The sequence below is a fragment of the Pongo abelii genome, chromosome 6, assembly GCF_028885655.2.
Source record: "Pongo abelii isolate AG06213 chromosome 6, NHGRI_mPonAbe1-v2.0_pri, whole genome shotgun sequence".
Lineage (NCBI taxonomy): Eukaryota > Metazoa > Chordata > Mammalia > Primates > Hominidae > Pongo > Pongo abelii.
In genome coordinates this window covers 91,329,115-91,355,866 of record NC_071991.2, presented here as the reverse complement: position 1 = coordinate 91,355,866, position 26,752 = coordinate 91,329,115, and the positions used below count along the sequence as shown (strand labels likewise).

At 34.3% G+C, this 26,752-nt stretch overlaps 1 protein-coding gene across 2 annotated transcripts in view; it reads right to left on the bottom strand.

Annotated features, from left to right (window-relative positions):
- The window catches only part of SEMA3D (semaphorin 3D), a 192,076-nt gene that overhangs the window by 149,737 nt on the left and 15,587 nt on the right, over positions 1-26,752 (bottom strand). Inside the window, exon 2 of one of the 2 annotated variants that reach the window (XM_024250396.3) lies at positions 6,995-7,126. The exons of the other annotated variant lie outside the window; for it this stretch is intronic. The gene's annotated coding sequence lies outside the window, so the exon portion shown is untranslated. The remainder of the gene's footprint in view (positions 1-6,994; positions 7,127-26,752) is intronic. 2 annotated transcript variants of the gene reach the window in all.

Below are 26,752 nucleotides of genomic sequence, written 5' to 3'. Positions count from 1 at the left end.
CTCCATCTAAAAAACAAAACAAAACAAAAAAATCTTTTACTTAACAATTCTGCATTTAAGATATGCAATTGTATTGGTAAAAAGAAATAAGTCATATTTTCGAAAGAAAATAAAAACTAGCCTAATAGCAGGTATCACAGATAAAAGAAATGGAGAAATAGACACAAGCACCAGTCTTCTGTTTACAAATATATCTTTCAGGAAAAATGTACAGTAAAATCTCCAGATATGTTTTGATGATGACAAAGCAGAAGACTCCGGTGAATGGAAGCAGGCTACAAAAGGATGTTGCAGATTTGTGGGGATACTCAGAGGAATAGCAAATTTAATATGAATAATTCAAGGGAGTAGCTTCAGGAATAGAAAGCCTAAAAGAAAGAATGTTGGTACAGCAATTAGGAGGAAGTAAGTGAACCAGAAAAACATAGTTCATTCCTCCAGAGAATGGGCTCATCTTTCCGTATACCATAGTGTCAACGTTAGATGGTCACAGTTCCAGTCACGGAAGTGGAATTTTCTGTCCGTCTTTCTTTCTTTTCTTTCTCTTCTCTTTTTTCTTTTTCTTTTTCTTCTTTTTTTGAGATGGAGTTTTGCTCTTGTTGCCCAGGCTAGAGTGCAATGGGCACAGTCTTGGCTCACCGAAACCTCTGCCTCCGGGTTCAAGGGATGCTCTTGTCTCAGCCTTCTGAGTAGCTGGCATTACAGGCATGCGCCACCATGCCTGGCTAATTTTATATTTTTAGTAGAGACAGGTTTTCGCCATGTTGGCCAGGCTGGTCTCAAATGCCTGACCTCAAGTGGTCTGCCCACCTGTTGGTCAGGCTGGTCTTGAAACCCGACCTCAGGTGATTCGCCCACCTTGGCTTCCCAAAGTGCTGGGATTATAGGCTTGAGCCACCGTGCCTGGCCTCTGTCCATCTTTCTAATGATCCGTATTTCTAACTATCTGTAAATCTATCTATCTATAGATGTGCTGTTAGCAACCTGGCTAGAAAGCAATTTAATACCAATAATGAAAAATAAAATGCCTTGATCAATTTAGAAGCAAAATCTTGTATCTATATTTTTCTGATATTTAGATAGCAGAATTTCATGAAAATCTTAAGAATCAATTTTTTCAAGTACCTTATTATTTAAATATTATTTATTTATCCTAACGCTTTAGTGTCATTGGTATTTTTTCACTTACCTATATATCTGCTAATTTATTGTTTTCTGATCTTGTAGTTATATATGAAAAAACCAGACTCAGTCCTGGATATACAACATAGGAGAAGTACCCTTCCTATTATTTCCTAACAGCCTAATTCATTTGACCAACTCCCTGCCTCATCTCCCTATCAATTTTCAGGAGTCTTTCAACTGGGAGAGTGCACCCTGTCCCTAACATGCCAGCCCACTCAGCACTAGCTTTGGGTTTCATTCTCTCAAACACCCACTGCCTAGTAGGTGTAAACAATTTCAACCAATGAACAAAAGTTAATCAAATTATCTCTTCTATGGTCAGAGATCACATGACAATCTATTTAAAGGTATGGAAACTTGATCAGCAAAGTAGGTTCTAGGAAATGAAGATTAAAAATAAACGTGGAAAAAATGAATAAGTAAAAATTTGAATTTAAAATCACAAGTGTCAGAAACAGCTACTAAGTATCACTATTAATGATGATCATTAATTAACTCTCCCTGAGATCTGTAAGAATTCTCTGTCATCATATCTTGTTTTCCTTTTCACTTACAAAACAATTTATATTTTTTACTATTTATCTTAATATGATTTGTTTTAGTTTTCTGTTTTGAGCTTTCAGTGTGGACACTGATGGCACTCACAGTTTACTGAGCAGGAAATGGTTAACATCATCTAGTTCAAGGACTCTCATATTTGAGTTCTTCTAATAATCCAGATAAGATTTCCACTAAGGTCCTTAGCTGAGAGTAAATACACATTTCTATAAGATACTTGTTTTTAAAAGGAAACAATGTTTATATAGTTAACTGGGTTACTGAAACACAAAAATGAGATAAAATGAAAAATTAGTTCAAATCTCCTTCCTTGGAGCACCCCGGGGTTTATTTGCAGTTAGGGTAGACTCATGAGAAGATATAGTTCTCTTCTCAGTACAAAACATCTCACAGGAACTGTTAAAACAAGTAGCTCTTCTGAATATAGTTAGAAACTTTGAAAAAATTAGTTAAATCAGTCGCAGTAATATCAGATAATGTCTCTAATTATATATGTGCGGTGTGTATACGTGTGTGTGCATGTATGTGTGTGTGTGTAGATTTTTTTGTTATGGGTAACAGTGCTATTTAAACATTTATATTGTTTAGTATTTGAGAAACTTTCAGGTGATATTAAGCTTTTAAATAGGTTAAGCTTTAACTGAGTTAAATTTTTTTAGAACTTTAGAAACTTTTAAAAAATAATATTTTATTTTTCTAACATTTACAATAAAATGAATTAACAGGAAACACAAAGTAAAACCATTTGCACAATAAAATGTATTAACAGGAAACACAAAATAACACCAAATCTTAAAATGCTGTCAAAATTTAAAATGTCATAATAAACACTGATAATATTATTTTCTTAAAAATACAAAAGTAACACTTGGCCGGACATGGTGGCTCATGCCTGTAATCTCAGCACTTTGGGAGGCCAAGGCAGGTGGATCACCTGATGTCAGGAGTTCAAGACCAGCCTGGACAACATGGCGAAACCTTGCCTCTCCGAATAAATAAATAAATAAATAAAAATACAAAAAGTTAGCCAGGCATGGTGGCACGTGCCTGTAATCTCAGCTACTTGGGAGGCTGAGACAGGATTGCTTGAACCCAGGAGGCAGAGGTTGCAGTGAGTCAAGATCGCATCACTGCGTTCCAGCCTGGATGACAGAGCAAGACTCTGTCTCAAAAAACAAACAAACAGCAAAAAACAAAAACAAACAAACAAAAACCAAGAGTAACACTTGCCTCAAACAATGATGATGGTCCCATTTATCATCACTGTAAGTGCTAACATCAAATTTTCAGTCACAGACTTTGTGATATTATAAATCCCAGGAAATATTTGCCATACTGGACTGAGAAAAATCAGAAAACAATGAGATTAAAGAGGATACTGAGCTTTTATGGTTGACTTACAGTGCTTCCATTCACTCCCACCATGTCAGAGGCTTTTGGACTTCTCAATTAAGATTCAGGGGCTACCATTAACATTAGCATCTAATAGTCTAACACTGTGATTCCAAAACTATGTGCAAGGCACTCTGGGGTAATACAGTGAACTCATCAGGAATGCTGTAAGATATTTTAAAATTTCCAGATAAACACAACAATACTCACTATTAGACACTGTATTAACTACTAGTCAAGCTATTTCTTAATTTCAACATTCAAGGGGGTTATATTTGAGGGGTCATAGCTATGTGAAGTTGGGTTCTCAGTAAAGCAAGTATCCCCAAAAGTCCTTGTGGAACAGGTACTAAGGATCGCAGTGTTCAATCTGATTCCAAGGTTTGAGAAGTTGTGCAGTGCCCAACACGTACGCACTCACCATTAGTAAGTAATTCATATGTAATTTAAGAATATTTAAAATTTAAAATTAAAACATGTAAAACTTTTTTTTGTTTTATGTTGTCAAGACATAAATACTTATTAAGTTATTTGGCCTTAACTATAATAGTCAGAATTCTTGGTATTTGTTTGTTGGCCTAGAGGTGTGATGAAAAAAATTTTGAGCTGTTACGGTACTAAGAACTGAAAATCTTGGAAAGATATTTCTGTTCTAAATACTTTCCTAGAAATATATATATACATATATATTATATATATATACACACACACATATATTTACAGGGATATATATATATATATATATATATATATATATATATATATATATATATATATATATATCCCTGTAAATAGAATCACTTCCCAAATCAAACCTGAAACCTGAAGGAGAATTTGTGTATGTCATGTACCAATCAATTGACTGCTTCCATCTTAACGTTCATTTTATCTCCTTTACTCTTCAGTATCTTCCAGCTTTTGCTACATTTATACCCAGAAGATTATAGTCATTGCAGCTTTTCTATATTTTGGTTCTCTGAGTTTATGTATAAGGTAATGAAGTAGGTAAGACCTGGCATAACAATGTCTTTATTGTGGTGCCACAATTAAGCCTCACTGGAAAGGATCCAAAGATGACTTTCTTTACGTTGAATTCCCTCTGTGGTGAATGGTGAATGGTGAATGGTGTTATTTTGTGTTTCCTGTTAATTCCTTTTATTGTAAATGTTAGACAAACAAAATAATATTTTAAAACAATGTTTCTAAAGTTCTAAAGCAATTTAACTCAATTAAAAGCTTAACCTATTTAAAAGCTTAATATCACCTGAAAGTTTCTCAAATACTAAGCAATATAAATTTTAAACTCCACTGTTACCTACGATAAAAAAAAATGTACACACACAGACACAAACACACACCACACATATATAATTAGAGATGTTATCTGATATTACTGAGACTGAAAGTCTAGTAAACCTATGTAGGAAAATTGCTGCGAAAACCCTATGTAAAACTGAATAGAGAAAGTGTTGTCAACCCAAGAAAATGGTCCATTTTCTCATTCCTTAATTTGGGCTTGTATAGTCTGTCCTCATTTCTTCTTTCATTCTTCACTTTGGACATCTTCAAAATAAACCAGGTAAACATCTCCAAGTTTATACATGTATAGAAGATTTCTGGAAATTTTTCCTAACCCCAAATTAAAACAAAGGAAACAAAAACAGTGTGATACTCTTAACAAACAGTAGCAGATTATTTTCAAAATCAGTTCCAGAAAGAATATAGTTCTTAACCAGAACTAGGGATTAGGCAATATATATTTCTATACTGGTTAAAATAGAGCATCGTAGTTGATGTGTGTATGCATGTGTGTATGCATGTGTGTGTGTGTGTGTGTGTGTGTGATCAAGGTATGCAATTCTCAGTATATTATAGTGTATTTAGTACTATTTCTTTCATATTCTCAAAGCATCTTGTACTGGTGGAGCTTTTTGTGGTAATATTTTCTGTTTAGTTCATCGCATTGACCTGAAAGTTCTAGACAAACTTAAATTATTATATTAGAAGAAAATTTTAAATTCCTATTTTAAAATTCCAAATGTTAGGCTGTCCGTAAAAAAAAGTTTTTTGACCTTACTTTGATAAAAATAATGAAAAAGTCCACAAAACTTTTTTGCAAAGAACGTCTCTTACAAATTGTATTATATACCTTAAGATGCTTTCTTTATTTTCTAATTATAGAATAGTTCATTATCTTATAGCTTCTATGGGTGAATATATGAAAAAAATCGTTTAAATTTCATAATCATTGATTTCATAACCACTTTACAATTTTGTCTGCCTTTGATTTATTAATCATTTATCTCTTCCTTCTTTTGTTTTTGTGTTTTATTTTATACCTATCCTTACTTGTAGGACAATATTTCTTTGTTCAGAGTGAGGGTTCCTTAATCTTTGGTTTTGATTATTTCAAGTACCTGTTAAACAAATTTTACTGTAATGTGTAAATAAGTAATGACTGAATTACCTCTTACTGATAGTAATGTGTAAATAAGTAATGACTGAATTACCTCTTACTGATTGTTAGAATAAGCCAAAGATGCATGTAAAAGAATCACTGTGGGCCATAAGCAAATAAAAGAGGTATCAATATTTACAATTAAATTTGATCTCTGATCACCAAATTAAATTATATGGTAGTCAAAAGACATCATTGTTCTTGCCCTAAAATTAATAGTTTATAATCTGAGGACAACACTATGTCTGATTTGTGGAAGAAGGCAAGTTAACTAGGATGAAAGTGATCTCAGGCTAAGTGCCTAAATGTTAATCACAATCTTATAGTAAAAGAAAAATAAGAGCTATTAATTATGCCTATCAAACAATGAAACAACACAACAATAACAGAATATGATGTTGATTTTTTGTATAGTAATAACTAAAAATAATAGACCATTGCCAAGATTACATACAAGCAATGTGTCTTCAAACAGAGATTAATAATCTCATCAAAATAATTTATATTGAAAGAGTATATTTTAGAAAACAAATACAAACATGTATTAGGATTAGAAACTGATAAATTACTTGGTGCTTACATGGTGTATTTTGTTATTCTATACAACAAATAAAATAGTAGAAGGGACTACTACAATTGTTCATCTTTAGCTCTGGAGCTAAAGCAAAAGTAGTCACTGATGGAAGTCAAAGTCAAGTCTAGCAGCCTAAGGAACTGGGACACTGTGACATGTTCAAATCAAGCAATCACAAGAAAGCTATGCCTGCTAATTCTGAGAGCGGTAAAAACCTATTTGCAGATGATTCCTAACCTAATGGCAATATTATAATGTATATTCATCCCTTGATACACACCAAAGATTAGTTCCAGGATCTCTGCCATTCCCATACGCCAACGTGTGCAAAATTTCCCACAATCCTCACTGCAGAACCCCACTATACAAAAAGACTGCCTTCGGTATAAGCAGGTTTTGTATCCTGAGAATACTGTATCTGTTTGTTTGAAAAAATAACCTCTAATATAAGTGAACCCACCCAGTTTAAACTCATGTTATTAAAGGGTCAACTGTATATAACTAACAGGACTGAAAGCATTACAATTACTTTACACAATTTTTGTTTCAAGAGTCATTAAGATGATGCAGCAGAGACCCAATCATTATTTGAATTCCAACATCTTGGAGTGATCATGTCTAGAAATAACATTGTATGTAGTATGGACATAGATTATCCAAAGTTTGCCTTAACAAACTGTCATGTAGAGTGCTTCCTCTCCAATCACATCAGCTCAAGGACAGTGTATTAGAATTATTCAGAGACACAGAACAAATAGGAGAATACATGCATCTATCTATCTATCTATCTATCTATCTATGGAGGTTTATTTAAGAGATTGGCTCACATAATTATTGAGCCTGACGAGTCACAAGATCTGCAGTTGGCAAGGTGAAGATCCAGGAGAACCAACAGTGTATGTTCAAAAGCCTGGCAACCAGGATGGCAGATGTTATAGTTCTAGTCCAAGTGTAAAGACCTGAAAAACAGGAGAGATAATACTGTAGTTCCAGTCCAAACACCTTCAGGTTCCAGGACCTGGAAGGGCAGATGTTTCAGTTCAAGTCCAAAGGCAGAAAAATAAATATCCCAGCTCAAGGCAGTCAGGCAAGAGGAAATTCCCTCCCACTTGTGGGAATGTCAAGCTTTTTGTTCTATTAGGTCTTCAACTGATTGGATGAGACCCACCAACATGAGAGACGGCAATCTACCAATTCACATGTTGATCTTATCCAAAAATGCCATCTCAGACAAATCCAGAATATTTGCCCAAATGTCTGGGCACCCCATGGCCCAGTCAAGTGGACAAAAAATCAACCATCACAGAAACCCTTATCTGCTCCTTACTGCTTACAGTGCCTTACTGCTTGCTTCTGCTTGCTTAACCTCCAAGCCATCATATTTCCTGTGCCTGCTAAACTAAGGACACTACAGAGAATTCCCAAGTTCCAAACTCTCCCCAAGCCCAGTTTTCTCAGGGCTGGCTAGGACATACATTCATCAAAGCTCAGTTATTAATAACTCTTAGTGGTTGACAACATTTACCTTTCAATAGAAATCTTATTTTATTTTTTAGAAAGATGGAACAAACATGGATGTTCCCATGGAAGGGAGCCTCAGGGAAATGGGCAGCGAATCATACTCATGGTATCCCATCAAGCCTCACATAAATCCTACCATGTTGTGGGGTAGGGGGGTGGGGGGTGTCTGTTACTTTCTCTTTCTCTGTACAAAGGCTGACCAGACATTTACTTATTAACACCTTGGAAATGAACATGTATGAAACGCACTTGCACAGTTTGTGACTTTTATTGCAAATGAAGTAATGGTCAGGATGGCAGTGATTTGAAATACAGTAGAACAGATTGTTTCCTTGTTTATAGGAAACTAGAAGTGCAGTATAAAGTGCACTTTGTAAATGTACCAGAGAGAACCATAAAACTGAATAAGTGCATTGACTAAAATACAACACAAGGTGATAAGTCTAGGTTGGTCCTAAATAATAGACAACCATAAAAGATAATTAGGTTTGAACACGTAATCTAAAGAGAAAAGAGTAAAACCTTTTTACAAAAAAAATGCATAAGTCTGAAAAGAATTTAGCTAAGCTCAGATGTCATTATTTTTAAAGGTATTCATTTAAAGATAAAGCATAACTTGTCTTTCTACATATAAAGAATTGTGTCATGTTATTACTGTCATCTCCACAGTTTTTCAAATTGATTGCTTTAAAAATAATGTAATCATCTTGCATTGCAAAGTTTTTTCAAACATCTTATAAAAAATTTCACACATACAGAAAAGTTGAAGTATATAGAAAGCATCTGTATACCCACACCTAGATTCTACACTCTTTTTTTTTTTTGACATTTGCTTTATTATCACACTATGCATTCCTGCCAATCCATCTGACTTAAAAAATGTTTTTCAAAGCAGGACAATGATATCCATATATGTTACCCCTAAACACTCTACCAGAATAAAAATTTTGTATTTTCTCTTGTAACTTAAATATATATATTGCTAAGAGATAAAAATATATAACTAAATAGATGTCTTACTGTGCACTACATCTCTTGGACACTAGTTACTTATTCATTAGAGTTTAGTGCTTATGAGGCTATCATCTTAGTTTTAATCTCCCTGATGGGTCCATTAGTTATTTTGTTTTCCACAGGTACATATTAAACCCCTTATAACATTTAGTCATACTGAAACTTAATGTATTTCCAACAGGGGTGTAACATGCAAAAGTACACAAATCTTAAATAATAGACAAATCAGGGAACAGGCCCAATAGATGGTGTTAATTAAAGACATTTTGCAAATGATTCACTTATACATTTAGGTACTATAAAACAAACCTATTAGTTCAAAAATATAAAATAAACAATAGCTTATTTACCTTTTAGAGATGTCATACGTACATATATTCATGTTTTATTTTAGTTATATATTTACTTCTAATGAGGGTTAGCTCTTCAACAGAATACAAATTATAAAACATTTAATATTGCCAGAGATAATCTTTGCATTTATCATAGAGCAACAAGTAATGAGCCCTTGACATCTCATGAAGTTGTGGCACCCCAGTCAACAACAATTAAATGCTGAGCTCTTGAAAATATGAATGAACAATATGACTTATGTCACACTTACACAATTCCCTTTATTTTAGCTGATGTGCTTTTAATTCCAAATGTGCACTGGCTTATCCAATTATTAATTATTTTTATTTTTCTTCTGATAATTGTTAGTTTTTTCACCTATTTGTTACATATATACATATTAGCTTAGAAATGTAGACAAAATAATGTTTTAATTTATCTTGCATTATGCTGCAATATAACTGATTTTTTTTTTTTTTTTTTTTTTTGAGATGAAGTCTGGCTCTGTCACCCAGGCTAGGGTGCAGTGGCAAGATCTCTGCTGACTGCAACCTCCACCTCCCGAGTTCAAGCGATTCTCTGGCCTCAGCCTCCTGAGTAGCTGGGACTACAAGCACGTGCCAACACACCTAGCTAACTTTTGTATTTTTAGTAGAGACAGGGTTTCACCACATTGGCTAGGATAGTCTCTATCTCCTGAACTCGTGATCCACCGCTTCAGCCTTCCAAAGTGCTGGGATTACAGGTGTGAGCCACCACGCCTGTCCACAAATGATTCTTAAGATAATAAAGCAATCTCCAATTTCAATGTATTGCCTAGAATTCTAGAGCTTGATTGTTCCAACTTAAAGGAATAATTGAATTTTCCAGAGTGTAAAGTTATAAAAATCACATTTAAGAAAAATAATATCTCTTTAAGATCTATGGTTTTAACTACATTTTAATTTGGTATTGAAAAATTTTAAGAATTTTTACTAATTTATGAGCAAATTTCATCCCCTTATGAGTTGCTTACATTTTCCACCCAAGTCATCACCTATAGGCCATTTATATTCATGAAGTACAGAGGACACACAAAGAAAGAGAGCTGACACAGATTAAAAAGTAATCTTTTTAACAGGCTCTTTATGAAGTAAATCAACCTGTTTACCAAAAACACCACAAAATACCATTAGCATAACAGACAGTATGAAGAAAATAGTCATATCATGCAAATATCTTATAGCCTACAGATACTTTATGGAAATCCCCACAAGAAAAATAACCCAAAAAGTAATGCTTCTAAACATGCTTTGTTTGGAATAATGATGCCATTAACACTTGGCACTATAGTGCCCAAATGGAAGTGTGTTTGCATAATGGTTTACTCTACTCTTTATAAAGATAAAGAAGGTCACTGTGCAGAGGCTGATGTGCTTCAGGAATAAATGGCACTTTGAAATATAGAATGTCTCATTGTTTCTGGCACAAGCCTACATTTTTAGTCTGATTAAAAAAAATAGACCTAGGGTTTTATTCTATTTCTTGTTTTTATAATAATAAAATTTCATCCTTATTTGCTTAGATGGATAAAGAAATACTAAAAATGTGGCAGTTAATAAATAAATTATGTTAACAGTATCAAATATGGTAACAGTTTTGATATCAATGTTAAAATATTAGCATAGTATAATAAAAATAACATGTATGAAAGATTCTGGTTATATTCAAAATATTAACCAAAAGATTTTTGTTTCTCCAAGTGAGACTAAATTCCTGGAAAGATGCTTTTATAAGTTGACAATTTGGTATGCTTAACCAGCTCCCCATTGTACATTTTATTTGCCTTTTCTTCACAGTTTGACACTTGCCTACACTTTATGTATACTGCCTAAAATGTGCTCACTATATTACTCTGATGTCTGAGTTTTTTGCACCACGTCCCAATATGATCTTATATTTCTCTCGTTACTTGTATTTTACACAAGGCTTATAAGTAAATAAATTGCATCAATTTATGCTGTACATACATCAACATTGTTTGGGGAGAACAAAGCAAAACAAAACAAGCCAACAAAGGCTCTGCTGGGCAGAGATGTAGCTCCTCTCCTCAACAACACCCAACAGTCTTCACGTTTTCATTTCAATTGCCCAAAGCACACGGATTTGTATCATTGTCGCAGGAAGTCAGGGACCCCGAACGGAGGGACCAGCTGAGGTCATGGCAGAAGAACATAAATTGTGAAGATTTCATGGACATTTATTAGTTCTCCAAATTAATACTTTTATAATTTCTTACACCTGTCTTTACTGCAATCTCTGAACATAAATTGTGAAGATTTCATGGACACTTATCACTTCCCCAATCAATACCCTTGTGATTTTCTATGCCTATCTTTACTTTAATCTCTTAATCTCATCATCTTCGCAAGCTGAGGAGGATGTATGTCGCCTCAGGACCCTGTGATGATTGCGTTAACTGCACAAATTGTTTGTAAAGCATGTGTGTTTGAACAATATGAAATCTGAGCACCTTGAAAAAGGAACAGGATAACAGCAATGTTCAGGGAACAAGAGAGATAACCTCAAACTCTTCTGGTGAGCTGGGCGGAACAGAGCCATATTTCTCTTCTTTCAAAAGCAAATAGGAGAAATATCTCTGAATTCTTTTTCTCAGCAAGGAACATCCCTGAGAAAGAGAATGCATCCCTAAGGGGAGGCTTCTAAAATGGCCGCTTTGGGGGTGGCTGTCTTTTATGGTCATAGCTGTGGGATGAAATAAGCCCCGGTCTCCCGTAGCGCTCCTAGGCTTATTAGGATGAGGAAATTCCCGCCTAATAAATTTTGGTCAGACCAGTTGTCTGCTCTCAAACTCTGTTTCCTGATAAGATGTTATCAATGACGATGCCTGCCCAAAACTTCATTAGCAATTTTAATTTTGCCCTGGTCCTGTGGTCGTGTGATCTCGCCCTGACTCCATTTGCCTTGTGATATCTTATTACCTTGTGAAGCATGTGATCTCTGTGACCCACACCCCATTCGTACACTCCCTCCCCTTTTGAAAATCACTAATAAAAACTTGCTGGTTTTGTGGCTTGGGGGGCATCACGGAACCTGCCAACATGTGATGTCTCCCCCGGACACCCAGCTTTAAAATTTCTGTCTTTTGTACTCTGTCCCTTTATTTCTCAGACCAGCCAACACTTAGGAAAAATAGAAAAGAACCTACATGAAATATCAGGGGTGAATTTCGCCCAATATATCATCAGAATTTTTTCTGTTCCACTAAGATCAGAAACTCAGAATTTCTGGCCCTTTCCACAAATTCCTCATTGTGACTCATTTCTCCCCTTCTCACTGACTGTGTCTATTGTGTCTACCTGCTTTGTTATCCACATCACTCTCTTTACCATCACCTCAGCTACTGATGGGACCCAACACCTTTAGTTCCTTAACCCACTTCGTCTGTTTTTTCCTCGTACTTATCTTAGACCCTGATATTCTCTTATTTTGACAATGACTGGCTGCACTTTCAGCTAAAAATTTGTAACCTAGTATAAACACATAAATCCACTGTCAGTAAGGGTAGAGGAAGGTGTTAAATTGCAGTTTCCAGGCCATCATCTTCAAATTTTTCATTGCAGCAAGTCAAAGAGGGGTGATAAGGAATCTGGATTAATCATGAAAACACTCCAGGTGGTAGGACAGAATCTACCCCTTTTTAACAGTCATTGACTTTAAAATTGGTTCCCAAATCTAAAGTGCCAGACTCAAATTTTCCTCTAACTCTAGTCCTCATCTGTCTTTATTACCTAATTCATGAACCATTACATTATTTTCCATCTTCTGTCACTTCCGTCCTCTGGTCATATACAAACCACATGTGTACTCTGAAGCTGTTTTGATGCAATTGATTTGGTAGGCAATGGGGAGCCATGTGTTGTTTTATAAACCAGAAAGACAAACTTTTCAAGTGGTCAAGGTTCTTCTCAATATTATCCGAAAATGTATTATGGCTTTATCTCTAACTAGGCTTCTAATCTGTGAATAAAATGATGTCTTATTCTCACTTAATCATCATAGTGCTGAACTCCACTCCAGTTATGGGTGAGAACACAGTGACAGAATGTAAATAATTTGATGTAGCTGCAGAGCTATTCACTTTGACATCTAATACCAGTACATATTCTTTCCTTCACACTGTCCTGCAGATAGTAGGATTTCAGTAACCATTATATGACTGGAGGAAGGAAGCAAGAAAGATAGGAAAGAAGGAAGTGAAGGAAGAGAGAATGACCAACTAGTGTTCAAGAAACACAAGCCATAAGTTCTACAGTAACTACTCCAGAGATATCATATCTATCACATCTCTCCACAAACTATATCATTTGTGGATAAAAACTGAACTGTTATTTTATTGAACTGCAAACAGTAATATTGAAAATAATATATATCTCAACTCATCTTTGATAAAATTGAGTTTTCAAGCCTAACAGGATAATGTCAAGCTACTTACTGATCTGATACAAAACAAAAAGGTAAGCCATTATATAAATATAAAGAAATAAGTGTATTTTTTTACCATTGAAGTGTGAACAAAATTGATATGGTTAAGAGATGGATGAACATGCAGTCAGATGACAGAGATTACTATCAACACCAGCATGAAAGTATAGGACTGGGAAGATAATGGGTCTGATGAAGACACAGAAAAAAAAATAAAGAGGTCAATAAACACATGAATAAGATCTGAGTCAGGCAGAATGAGTAAAATAAATACTATAAAGAACAAGAGAGACAGAGTCATAGTGAAAGAGAGAGAGAAATTGAAACTGAGATTTCCACGATGGAAAAGGAATTAGCCAGAAAACAGCTGTAGGCGAATGGGGGCGATGCGGTTTGCCTGACTCTCTGCCTGTAGAAACAGGCATCATCATTCTAATGAGAACCTTGGGGAACAAGAAAACATCATAGCAGCACAGGAGGTAATGGGACCCTCCTAAACAGGACTGGTGGGACTGCACCTGGTGTTCAGACCCAGGCATCTCATTATCCAAAAGGTGCAGGGAAGCTGGAAGGAGTTCAGAGACATGATGGAAAAACGATTAAGATACAAAGAAAGATGATTTCTGATGGAAGATTAAAGCACTAAAGAAGCTCAACTTGGATGCACAACAAGTTGATGGGCAAAGTATCTCTCTGCAAACCAGCAAAAGATATCAAAACTCTGGGGGAAAAAAGTATTATTTAATTTGGTACTAGGAGAAGAGGTTTATGAAGAATAATTGCAATGAAGCAGAAAAGAAGTCAACCCTAAAATTAGGAAGTGAAGTATAAAAATGCAAGCAATGACTACTTGCATGTATGGAGGAGGGGAATGGATAACATCAGTCAGACAATGTAAATAAAATACAGGCAACTTGACCACACAGAGGGTGACCATGATTCTGGAAGACAACACAATCAACATAAAATAAGGAAATATCAGAAAATTAATAATAATTCAAACTCAATTTTCAAAAGGACTAAAAATTTTAGCTTTATCTTCCATGTTTTGTTGTTACACTTGTCTTCACCTGAAATAGTAAATTAATTCAGCAGTTTCCAGAAGGGAAGTAAATAAAATTGAATAATTGGTCCTTTTAACATGGCTTACAGTGATTCTTTGTGTTGGTTTGCAAATTAATATTTTAAAATATTAAAATGTGAATGAATCACTCACATAATTAGCAATGGGGGTAAATATAAAATATATAAATAACATATAGATAGATATAGAAATAAATCATAAATATTTTATAATGTTTTAATCATAAAATTTTTCCTCCCTCCCCTGCTGTAACTTTGCAGGGTATGAAAAACCCAGGCACCCATGCCTTCTGGAGGGGCGAAGAAGACAGGGCTGGAACTGAGGATGGTTGCGGGTTGAGTAGGCGGGGAGAGTTGCAAGAAGCAGGAAGAGAAGAAAGCAACTACCATTCACGTAGGAGTGAGATGGCTCTTCAGAGAAGGAAGCAAACAATTCTTAGGTGGGACTTATTTATCCATAATAACACATGCTGTTGCATGTACATATAGGCCAATCTATGTTTTTTTTCTATGAATCACTCTGTAATACCCATTATAGGAAGAAACTGAACTACTCACACAGGTATTATTTCTGGATTATGATATTTGAGTTAGCAAAACAGGTATGTTATCCACCATCTTACAACTTAAATATTCACAGTGCTACATACAAATATATTTTTTATTAAAACTCAAAGTGAAGATTCCTGCATTTTAAGAAACATCTGATGCACAACAGAAAACTCTGAAGAAATGAAATTCTCACTCTAGTCAGACTGTCCATTTGTTTTCATTTTATGTGTTTGCATGTCTGACAAACACTCATCTCTGTGCTTTGAGAGTCAATATAATAATAATCTGTAACTGTTTTGTAGCTGTTCCCAATTTGTAAAACATGTGTGTTTTTTTTTTTAATCTCATCCTAATTTCAGCTTTGGAGCTAGATATTGCTCATCCTCTGTTTCACAAGTAACGAAGCAAGAATCAGAGGGGTTTCTGAGCAGCCAAAGTTAAGTAGAAAGAAGGGCTAACAACAGCAAAGACCTGCATCCTCCAACTGCCCAACAAGTGATCCTTCCACTGCCCTTTATGTCCTGCGCAATTCATGTGTTAAGTCACAGCATCAGTAAACACAGAGTTAACAAAACAGTGATTATTGCATAAAACCACACCCTTATCATGAATTTGTTGGGAATCATAAAAAGTGCAATTATTATGAAAGAAAAATGAAAGAAGCAGGTGACATAGATCAGGTAAAAATTAATAATAACAAAAGTTATTAGCTAAGTTTCCAGAATGCATAGCCATTTGTTTTCGTAGAATGACCTTTGTTTTCTAAGAATGACATGTCATAGTTGATTAAAATGCAACTCATGCCACAGTGTAAAAAGCCAGAAATTTCAGGTAGGTTTCAGCATTTAGAGCAAAAGGACACTCTAAAGATGCAGTGGAGTGGAGCAGTAAGTGGAAGGAAGAACAATGTGGGAAAGGTGTACTGAGAGGGTGAGGAAAACCTGAGGAAGAATGTGGAAAAAGAGTGGAAGCTCTGACAAGTTTCCAGAAACTGAAAACAAGCATATGCACAAAAAGAAACTTGGCAACGTCTTCCCAAATGCACCAAGGAGCAATCTGCAGAACAGAAGGTTCCAGTAGCTGAGAGGAAATACACTTAGCAGAGGCAAACATCATCTTGGAACTGACTGAAAGGAAAATAACATTTAAAATGTTCAGACTCCTTGGAAGACAGAAGTAAAGGAACTGAGTCAGCGATTGAATGTCATAAGGCAGAGGTTTAGAGGCCGAGGACATCCAAGGAGGTGAGTTAATGAGAAGGAAAGACAAGGATGTGAAATAAGAATATAAAAGAAGTATATGTAAATCCAAAATATACAGTAAGATTAGAAAGTAAAACAGAATACAAAGAAAAGAAAAAAAAGACACTTGGAAAGTGGCCTCTCCATGAAAGTGAGCTAATGCTTGTGCAGCAGTGAAGAGCTTAAACTCTAAAATCAAACTGCCTGGTTCCACATTCTATCTTGACAGCTTAGTAGCAGGAAATTGGGGCAAGTTATTTAATTACTGTATACCTCAGTTTCTTCACTTGAAAAAGGAGAAAATAATAAATAAATCAAGAGAATTCAGTAAGAAAATTGTTATAAAGCAAAGAATACAGTGCTTGTCACCAGAGTGAACAATAAAATATAATCTTCATTTCCAAAGTCTTGAAAGATTTATAATACTTCAAAGATCAGAAATGGAATCTGGAAAAAAAAAGGCTATAAAAATGATCAGCATGATGGAAAAATAAGAAAAAAAGAATCAACTCTCCAACAGAAAGGATAACAGGACAGTAGGAAATAATTAGGTAATTTAAAGATGAACTTTTTAAAGTAATGAATAAAGTAAAAGATGTTACTTAAAATTTATCTGATCCAAGACAATTTACTATGAAAAATGTAAATTCATGGAAAATGGGCAAAGAAGCCCCTTATTTCTGAAAGACCCAATTCAGAAATCCAGCTTTAATCATTTAAAGTGGCTCCCTTATTCTCATTCCCAGAATTGCTTTCAACCAGCCAAATGTTTCAATCCTGATTCAAGTAAATAACCAAGCATTTCATATCTGAATGCTTTTCAGAAACAGTAAGGAAAAGTAATTTTTGCCAATCTTTGAAATATAACTTGAACTGAGTAAAGTTACAGACTCCCATTCTAACAAGAAAAGCTTCAATTTCCATGAGTTATAAATTTTTATTTTGTAAATGGAAACATCAATAATAACAGTAATAATCACCAATCTTTTCTGAATGTTTACTATGAAATAAACTCTACACATCTTATTTCAGACTCTTTTGGAAAACTTTTCAAAATGCTAATTAGTTTGCAATAAAGTTGATGCTCAGAGAAGTGTAGTGAGAGCTTCAGGTCTTACAGTCAGTCAGTAGCAGAGCATGGATTTGAATAAAGGTCTATTTGAGCCAAAGTATGTCCTTTTCATAACGTTGCTACATGGGAGCCTTCACTGAATAATAACTTGAACTGAGTCACTACATAATATCATTGTATAGTGTTACCACCTATCACAGATTTAAACTAGTTATTTAAACTAGTTGTTATTGTTTGTTTTAACCCAAACCTATCTCTCTATCTGTATGTATCTATACATATATTTATTTATCTAAACTCCTACAAGCTTGGTAACAAAATTTCTTAAAATCTAAGCAGATAGAGAGCATTTTTGAATTGCCAATCTTTAAAAAGTATTTTTTGGAAAGGAAAATTAGATTCCCTTAGTCATTATAAGTTCTCATAGTCTGAGCATCTCCGCAAGCTGCATTTGATTTTCATGCTTAAAGATGCATGGACTTTTTCATAGAGCACAGCCTCTAAAGACAAGCCAGTTACTTCATCTGGTGCTAAAGTGAAGAAAGTGACTTGACACAATACAGGAGGAAAACTTTCAGTGTTGTAGTTTATTGAAAGACTGAATGTCAGCCACTTTTGTGGCACACATATTTTGTATAATACATTTTACATATTACATTAGAATTTGTCTGGATAATGTTGACAGTAGGAAATTTCAACTTTAAATATTGATTTTAGAACTTAGAGCCTGTATAAAACTCAACTCCATGTATTTGTAGCTGGTAAATAAAATGTGGTCTTTTATTCAAGGAAACAATAGGCACTTAGAGATATAAAACATGTACACAAAGAGCTGTAATTTAGGCAGAATGAAAGTGCTATGCAAGAAATATAGAAGATGCCATTTAGCATTAGGTATATCTCCTAATGCTATCCCTCCCCCCTCCCCCCACCCCACAACAGTCCCCGGTGTGTGATGTTCCCCTTCCTGTGTCCATGTGTTCTCATTGTTCAATTCCCACCTATGAGTGAGAACATACGGTGTTTGGTTTTTTGTCCTTGCGATAGATGAGTTAATGGGTGCAGCACACCAACATGGCACATGTATACATATGTAACAAACTTGCACATTGTGCACATGTACCCTAAAACTTAAAGTATAATAATAATAAAAAAACAACTTTTTATGTAAATTAAAAAAAAGAAATATAGAAGATGAATTAAATAGTAAAAAAAAAAAAACTTCTTGAGTGAGATGGATGGGAGATGTAGTAGAATCAAAGAAAATTTCACAGTAGAGAAATCATTAAAGCTAGAGTTTGTGAATAGATAATGTTTCAATAGACACATAAGATATGACATGAGAAAAGACGTGATGTAATAGTTTCATGTGGCTAAGACAAACACGGGCTAAACTGCAAAGTTAGATTACAACCCAATCATGACAAGGGTATTGTGTTTACACTGGATTCTGCCATCACTTGTAGTAGGGAGTGAATGACACCAGAGGTGTCCAAACAGGCCAGTCACTTTATTTGAGTTTACCTTATCAGGAGAAAATCATGCTTCACCCACAATAGTTTCATCACCTGTGATTTTTCAATATCTGAGTACCTATGCATACCATTTTTTAAAAAGTTCACAATATATTTCTTTAAAACCAATTCAGGTAATTCCCTTTAAACTAAGAAGGACATCAACTATTCCTGACAGTTATTCTCATATAAAATAGGAGTAAGTATGTGGTGTAAGTCTCCTTTTATGGAGAAAATGTGTGGTAGAGAAAGCAATCACGCATCTCAAACACTACAAAGTATTTGCAAAGGTCAGCCTTTTACAGAAATATTCAGAAAATATGCTAAAAACAAGAAGCAAGGGAAAATGCAGATGGGTTCATATACCTTAAAAGGACATATATTATTCCTAACAAAATTATATAAATATGTACCTGAGTATATAATGCGCTTCATCAATTTTTTAATCAGTACAGGAAAGTGCCAAGAAGACGGTTAATGGCATAAACAGGTTTAATAATCATGAGAATCTAATTTGCTTGGAATGATATTGTTCTTACTGTATTTACTACTATATTTCATATACCTACACACATATACACATTCAAACATGCTATATATATACAAGTCATACTTAATGTCATTGTTAGTTTTGCTTAAATTATATGTATTTTTCTACACGATGTTGATCTTACCAAATAAAGTCTTACTAACAATGATAAAGGTTCTTAAATACAATATCTTAACTTGGTTAGGGCTTATGATAAAATGAGAACAGAAATATGAGTTAGAAAACTAATAAAATAGTTCAGGCAAAAGAACATGAAGGTTTGAATCATGGTGTTGGCAGTGACGATGGAAAGGAGGCAAGTTTTAAGAAAACTTGCTGAAGTAATTGGAAATAAAGAGCAAAGGAAAGTGATAATAATAGTAGCTAACATTTATGAGGTATTACTAAGGGCCAGACATTATTCTAAGTTGTGAACACATATTAACTCAATCTACACAGTAATTTATTAAATACTCTTAATACTTCATTTGCAGATGCTGAATCTAAGGCATAGAGAGATAAAGCAAATTGCCTAAGGCTACAAGCTTGTTAGTGACAGAATCGGGATGGGAACCCAGGTGGGACTAGGTTCACAGGACCTGTTCTGTATTGCATTAGAGATGACTGATGTGTAAAGTGCAAATTACTAGCCATATGGTGCTGATAAAAATAAAGAAAAGAGGTTCAGTGAGTCGGTAAGGGAAAAAATAAAAATGAAAGCCCCGTTTTATTTTTGACATTTTGTATCTGAAGGGATGGAAGAACATTAAAGTGGATAAGAAAACATGAGGTAGAGGTTTTGTATGAAGGTGATAATGGATTACAGCCAAAGCAACTGATCAGAACTATTATCTAAATGAAGGTGTACAGTGAATGTGAATGTAAATTACCAAATTAAACAAACTTTAACTGAAACAATGTCCTGAAATCAATACAAACATGTTGGACTTAGAGAAATATCCATTAGCAAGGGTGGCTGGAGAAACAGCAGATATTTCATTAGACACAGGTAAACTGAGACCCACCTGAAGATCATAAAAAGCCAAAACAATATTATATTTCATCATGCAGGGAGCTATAAAACTACATTGAAATGTCAAGAGATGAAATGTTATAATAGGCTGAAACATTTTGCTTGAAATGCCTCATCTGGAGGTCTTGGCTGGTTAAATAGAGAAGTGAGGCCAAGAGTATCTGGAAATATGCAGAACAGTCAAGGGTGGTGATGTTCTCATGGAAACATAAAGCATTTCAACGGGAATGCAGGGAAGTAATGAGAAAGCTAGAAGGATTGGTGGTTGTGTTATAAATTTTCACCTTTGAATGATATAACTTACTGTGAAGCTGATACTAATGTTGGAGGTCTATTTGTGGTAGATTAGTAAGAATGTGACTTTGCCCATAAATTTATCTTAATTTATTGTTATAAATACATGAAATATCTTCAAGAAGAATTATAAGCATTCAAGGTCTACCTGTATAGAGGTATAATCAAAAGGCCAATATATTTAAGAATAAGGGTGTATTTGCATTGTCAAATCCCCAGTTTAAAAAAATACATCTAAAACTTGGGGAATTATTATTCCAGGAAGGATGGAATTTCCCTCTACAGGAAAATATCTACAACTGAAAGATATAATGTAATAAATAAGTACATGATTTAAAAGAAAAATAAGACTGCACATCTGCTTCCTGATAGAATTATGATGAATACATTGGGAAATGTTTCTTTGGTTTCTATTATTAAAGGTGACCACATCAACAAAGCATGATATTGTGTAAAAACATTATCTTTCTCTTTGTTCACATCCAGATAACAAATAGAAAATGGTAATACTTTGGATAAGTCTACCTCTCACAGACAAAGAGCTATAAACAAAACACTAGTAGGGGTATTCTATACTGTTCCCATGCATATTTTTGATAAGGGCATATATTTTGGACTAAAGTGTATATAATAATTGAAAAGTTTGACAGAATTTTATACTTTTCTTATCATAGTCTAATGGCTGAAATAGATTAATCAACCTGTGGCTCTTATTATTTTTTAAAGACAACTACAGCTATGTGGAAAATGGCCCATCTCTACCTACAGAGCCAACCCATTTTTTAATATTTGGGTGGCTTGGTGGGGAGAGGATGCAGTCAGACAGTAGTTCCAAGAAAGTTTCATCCTTTCTACAGGCTAGTCAGAACAAGTTTTCCAAGCAATATCTAACAGCAAATACTACTTAACTTTTTATCAATGTATGATCTATTTTTAATTCTTATTTTAAAACACCTCTGTGACTATTAGTTGTCACCATGCTTTGATGTAAATGTCAATAATTCTGGCAGTACAGGCTTCTTTCTAATTTAGTTGTCGACCTCAGTAAGAAGCAAAAAGTTTACTCTTGTGGGAATGAAGAGGCTTCAGTTGTAACCTCAGCTCTGTGATAACTCAGTCATGTGCCTATGAGCACACTACAACTAGTGTCTCAGATTGGTGCAAAAGTAATTGCGGTTTCTGCAATTTTTAATTTTAATTATTTTTGCACCAACCTAAGAATTGGATTATGAATTATTCAAGCCCAGAGCTATAGAGCTATTCTCCTCTGAACACTTAGCACTTATCTTAAATTACATACATATATACGTGTGTGTGTGTGTATATATATATATATTCATGTTTAAGGAAGGAAAGGTGAGAAAGAAAGAAAGAAAGAGAGAGAGAGAAAGAAGGAGGGCAGTAAAGTGTTGGGGCAGGGGAAGGAATTCAAACCAGCTTGTGCTCAGTCGTCCATGTAAAATTAAGAAATTTAGACAATATCTCAGTTTGCTTTTTTATTCTGAAATACTATGACTTCATGAGATAAATTAGATAAAAAATATTTTATCATTATTTTATTATACTATGAGTCCATGAGATACATTAGAAAAAGTTTATTTTATCATTAGCTTATTAATTAGAAGGATTTTCAAATAAATATTCTGAAACCGACAGTTTGTCAGGGTTATACTCCAATTATGGCCAAGACTGAAATTAAACAAAACAAAGAAACAAACAAAGAAAAACCTTCAGACACTAGTTCTGTTAAACAAATTTTAACAAAATGCAGCTTGTTGGAGAAATTCAAAAATTATTTAGTAAATATGCACTAATTTAATATATTTAGAATAAAATTGAACTTTAGAGACACTGTTTTCTGAACACTAACAGGTTGTCTGCTACTTTCACACAGTATATTTTGCTCCTAACATTCTTTTGAATGAAGACAACCTAAAGAGAAATGGGCTGATAGTAAGGAGGCAAAATAGAGTACTTAGAACATTTTCATAGTTTATCAAATTAATGTTACGGAGGTTAAAATGTCCATCTTCCCATCTAACACATGTTTTAAATTAAATCAATACTGCCACCTAAGAGACTGATTTTGGATATCTTCGATTGAGAAAAGGATAATCATTTTAAGTCTTTCTGATTCTAACAAAAATTGGAAAAGAAGAGCTGTGGTATCTATTTCATTATTTATTTAAACAAAAATATTTTCCTGATGCTACATACAACTCAGGATTTTAGATTCTTTTCTCAAAACTCTACTTACTTTTTTTCATTTGCAATTACAAATCAACTATTGATCACTATGCTAGGTATCACACAGAATGAATATGAAAGGTGGAACTATCAGTTCTGAAGAACTGATAGATTGCTAGTGAGACAAAGTGTCCATATAAAATAGTTTTAAATTTAAATTATTTATTTTGATGTGTGAATGTGTGTTTGTGAATGTGAAAATAAAAATAAGTTCAGTATATATGTGATCTGGTTTGGTATTCTGATGGACAGAGAAGGTGAGATGTGATTTGGTTTTTAAACAATAGAATAGCAAAAGATTTAAAAAAAAAGAGCGAGAGAAAGAAGGAATTCCATTCATGATGAACAGCATGAGCAATACTGGGCCCTAAATATTAAACATACATGATAACAAAATAAGTATTCACTACTTTATTTCACAAAATAAATATTAGTAAGATTACCATTGGTTTCTATTTCTAGTTCTATGATATATGTTTGAAAGTTGCTGCCTGTACAAACCTATTTTCTGTATCTCATTATTTTAGTAGTCTGAAACAGTCATCTTCCTTTAGCAGGAAAAACATCATGAGGTATTCCATATACTGCTAGAATCCAGTCTGACTTCAGACTTGTATATATGTGGAAAGATATTTCTTGCTCCATTGTGAATTTTGGGAACAATACAACAATCATTTCAAAAAGTGTAATATCAATACTAAGGTTTGAATCTCAGGGAATCTAGGTCCTGAGAGGTATATAAAAAGTTCTATGTCAGGCAGAATGATTTGAATATAGAATAGGGCAAAATCAAAAACCATATGAATATCAGGCAGTTAAAGTCTGACATAATAGTCTAATAAATTATTTCTTATAATTTCTCTGGTATCCTTCTTTTATATCCTCATTACCACTGCAATAGTCTAGCCCATATCACATATGTGAAAGCGTTAATTAATCTCCTTGAAAATTATTCATAGGTTTATCTTCCCAAGACACTAATTCTTGGGTTATTTCATTGTTAAAAAATATTCAGTGGTTCCCTATCAACTATGGAATAAAATTCGAATTCCAAGTCCTAGCATTTCAAGTTTCTGCAACCAATAGAACATGCTTAATGTATACTGGTGAGAAGACATCAAAACACTAGTGTTTACTTTTAAAATAACAATGGTGTCAGGCACCAGAATAGATTATTTCTTTATACACTCTCTTTAAAACTCATTGCATTTTGGATGCAAAATTGTCATTTACCTCTATCTCAATATATAAGTATACTAAGGCTGATACAGTTAAATAACTCCAATTTTCTCAAATAATTAATAGAATAATTGTGATTGTGACTCAAAAGTGAGCTACCTTTCCACCAAAATACAGTGTACACACTTGTGCATACAAAGTCAAAACCAGTAGGAGACGGCATGTAGTGAAATCATAAGAATGTAAACCCTTAAGTGGATGATCCATTGCTGTAGACGAGGGCCTACTGGAAAAGCATCAAGGCTGAGAGGTTAGAGTTAATAATTTATGTGTATTTCCCATTTAAATAATAACTGGAATGAGCAAAGTGAATGGGTCAGTGAACAAAGTCTATAGAGAGAAAAAGAACAGAACCATGGACAAAGAGAATGTAGTGAGAGGAGGAGAAAGCAACCATGATGGAGCTAGAAAGGGAACAGTCAGGGGAAACTGGGGAATTATGGGGGCCTCAAAATAAGAAACCACATGATAGTCCTAGGATTGGTCCATCTTCCCTACCTGTGTTCATTCCTGGGCTATGGACCTGGAACAACCACTATTACCTTGATCAAGATCAACCTTTTTTTAGTGACCCGGAACTACTCAGAAAACCCACTGTTTGATAGGCAGGTCCCTTGAATAACACCTAAAGGTAATAATTTGAAAAAGGACACTTTTTATGTCACCCACGAAATAATTAAAAATTAATATTGTTTGTCTCATTTACTAAAAATCTCACAGAGAATCAAGCCAGCATATTTATAATATGTATTCACTAAAGTAATAAATAAAAGTACATAAGGAATGAGTGAATTTATATATAGAAAAGGAAAAATAAAACAAAAATGAACTTTGAATTGAATTGACTCAGTTTTAGTCTTTAAAATTGTTTCCTTCTCTTGATTTGCTCTAACAAAATTATCCTTAAGGACTCAGGGAATAGAAAATGACACATGCTAAAGCAGTGTGTGTGCGTGTGTGTGTGTGTGTGTGTGTATGTTTATAATATATATATAGAGAGACACACACATATATCTATAGACACACATATATATGAGTAAAGGCTTCTTTTCCCTCTGCACTAGAAAGAGTACAAGAAACATTTTACACCAATTTATCTGCAAACATAGGGCAATATTTAATATTCCCAAGGTGAACATTGTAGAGTGATTATTTAGACATCACTAAATAATTATTTGTGATTACTTAGAAAATATTTAGAGTACTTCTTATCTATCCTATCTCTAAAACATTTCACTTTCTGTAGATAGGGTTTTGTAAATTATTATTAAAATCTGATATGTTGATGAGGACCCAAAAGTAAAAGAGACAATTATGGGAATAGACTAATTTGAAACCATACCAAGAAAAGCATTCAACAAGTATTTTCTCATAAAATAATCAGAACATTATTCAGTTTCACTTCAACTTGCTCAGAAGCTGAAGTGACCTTTAAGTTCAATTGCTGGAAAACATATTGATTAACATACTTTGCTGTTTCTATTAAACTGTATTCTAAGGAACAGCCAAGCAGATAAAGCAGCATGGAACAAAGATGTACTTTGCACATTAGATTCCCTACAGATGCAGAAGTTACTCATTTATCTCTGGGTTCTCCCTAAACTTGCTTCTTGAGGGATGAGTGCTTAGCTTCTGTTAGGCAACTTGATTGCACAAGTGCTGTACTGCAGATTCCTACATGGTCCTCTGAAGCCCAAATTTAGGAAGCAAGCATTCTGGGCTCTCTTAGTAACTAGACAGCTCAAGTAGAGCAAGTTGAGCACTGGTGTGTGGTCTACAAATGATCCTGTCTCTGGGCATAAGACTGCACTATGGAGAATGTTTCTGGGCTGAGTTCCAGATCCTTGAGTGAGTGGATGGTGAATTAGGTCATTTTGTTTCCCCTCACTTTCTTATGAGGGAGACTAAAATAGAATATTCTGAAACAGCAGAATAGTGAGAGCATTTAACAAAAGATCCCAAGAGCAATACCTGGTTAGAAAAGGCATAAGGAACAAGGCATAAAAGAAACAAGGTTGTAATCACACAGTGGAAGTAAACTGTGGGCAAGGAGATGGGAATGAGAGCAGACCCAACTTGGAAGGCTAAGTAAATAACTATGCATTGGGTGAAAGAGAGAGAGAGAGAGAAAAGGGAGAGAATTGAACAAATATACATTGAACATTTGAGGGTGGATAACTGGAGCAAAAAAAATGTAATGTTATGAATCCAGTAGTAGATAGTTTAAAAGTGAACAGAAAGATGCTAGGAAATAAGTCTGGGAATTCAGATGAGGGTGCTTAAGGCTTTTACTACTTGCTGATCAGCTTCTATAACTGGCTGATTCTTCTGTGGCAACTAGTATTAAGGGTTTACCTGTCCTGGCTTCTTCCTCACATCACCGTAGCATGATCTATTGCACTGTGCCCCAAAATTATCCCTTTAAACA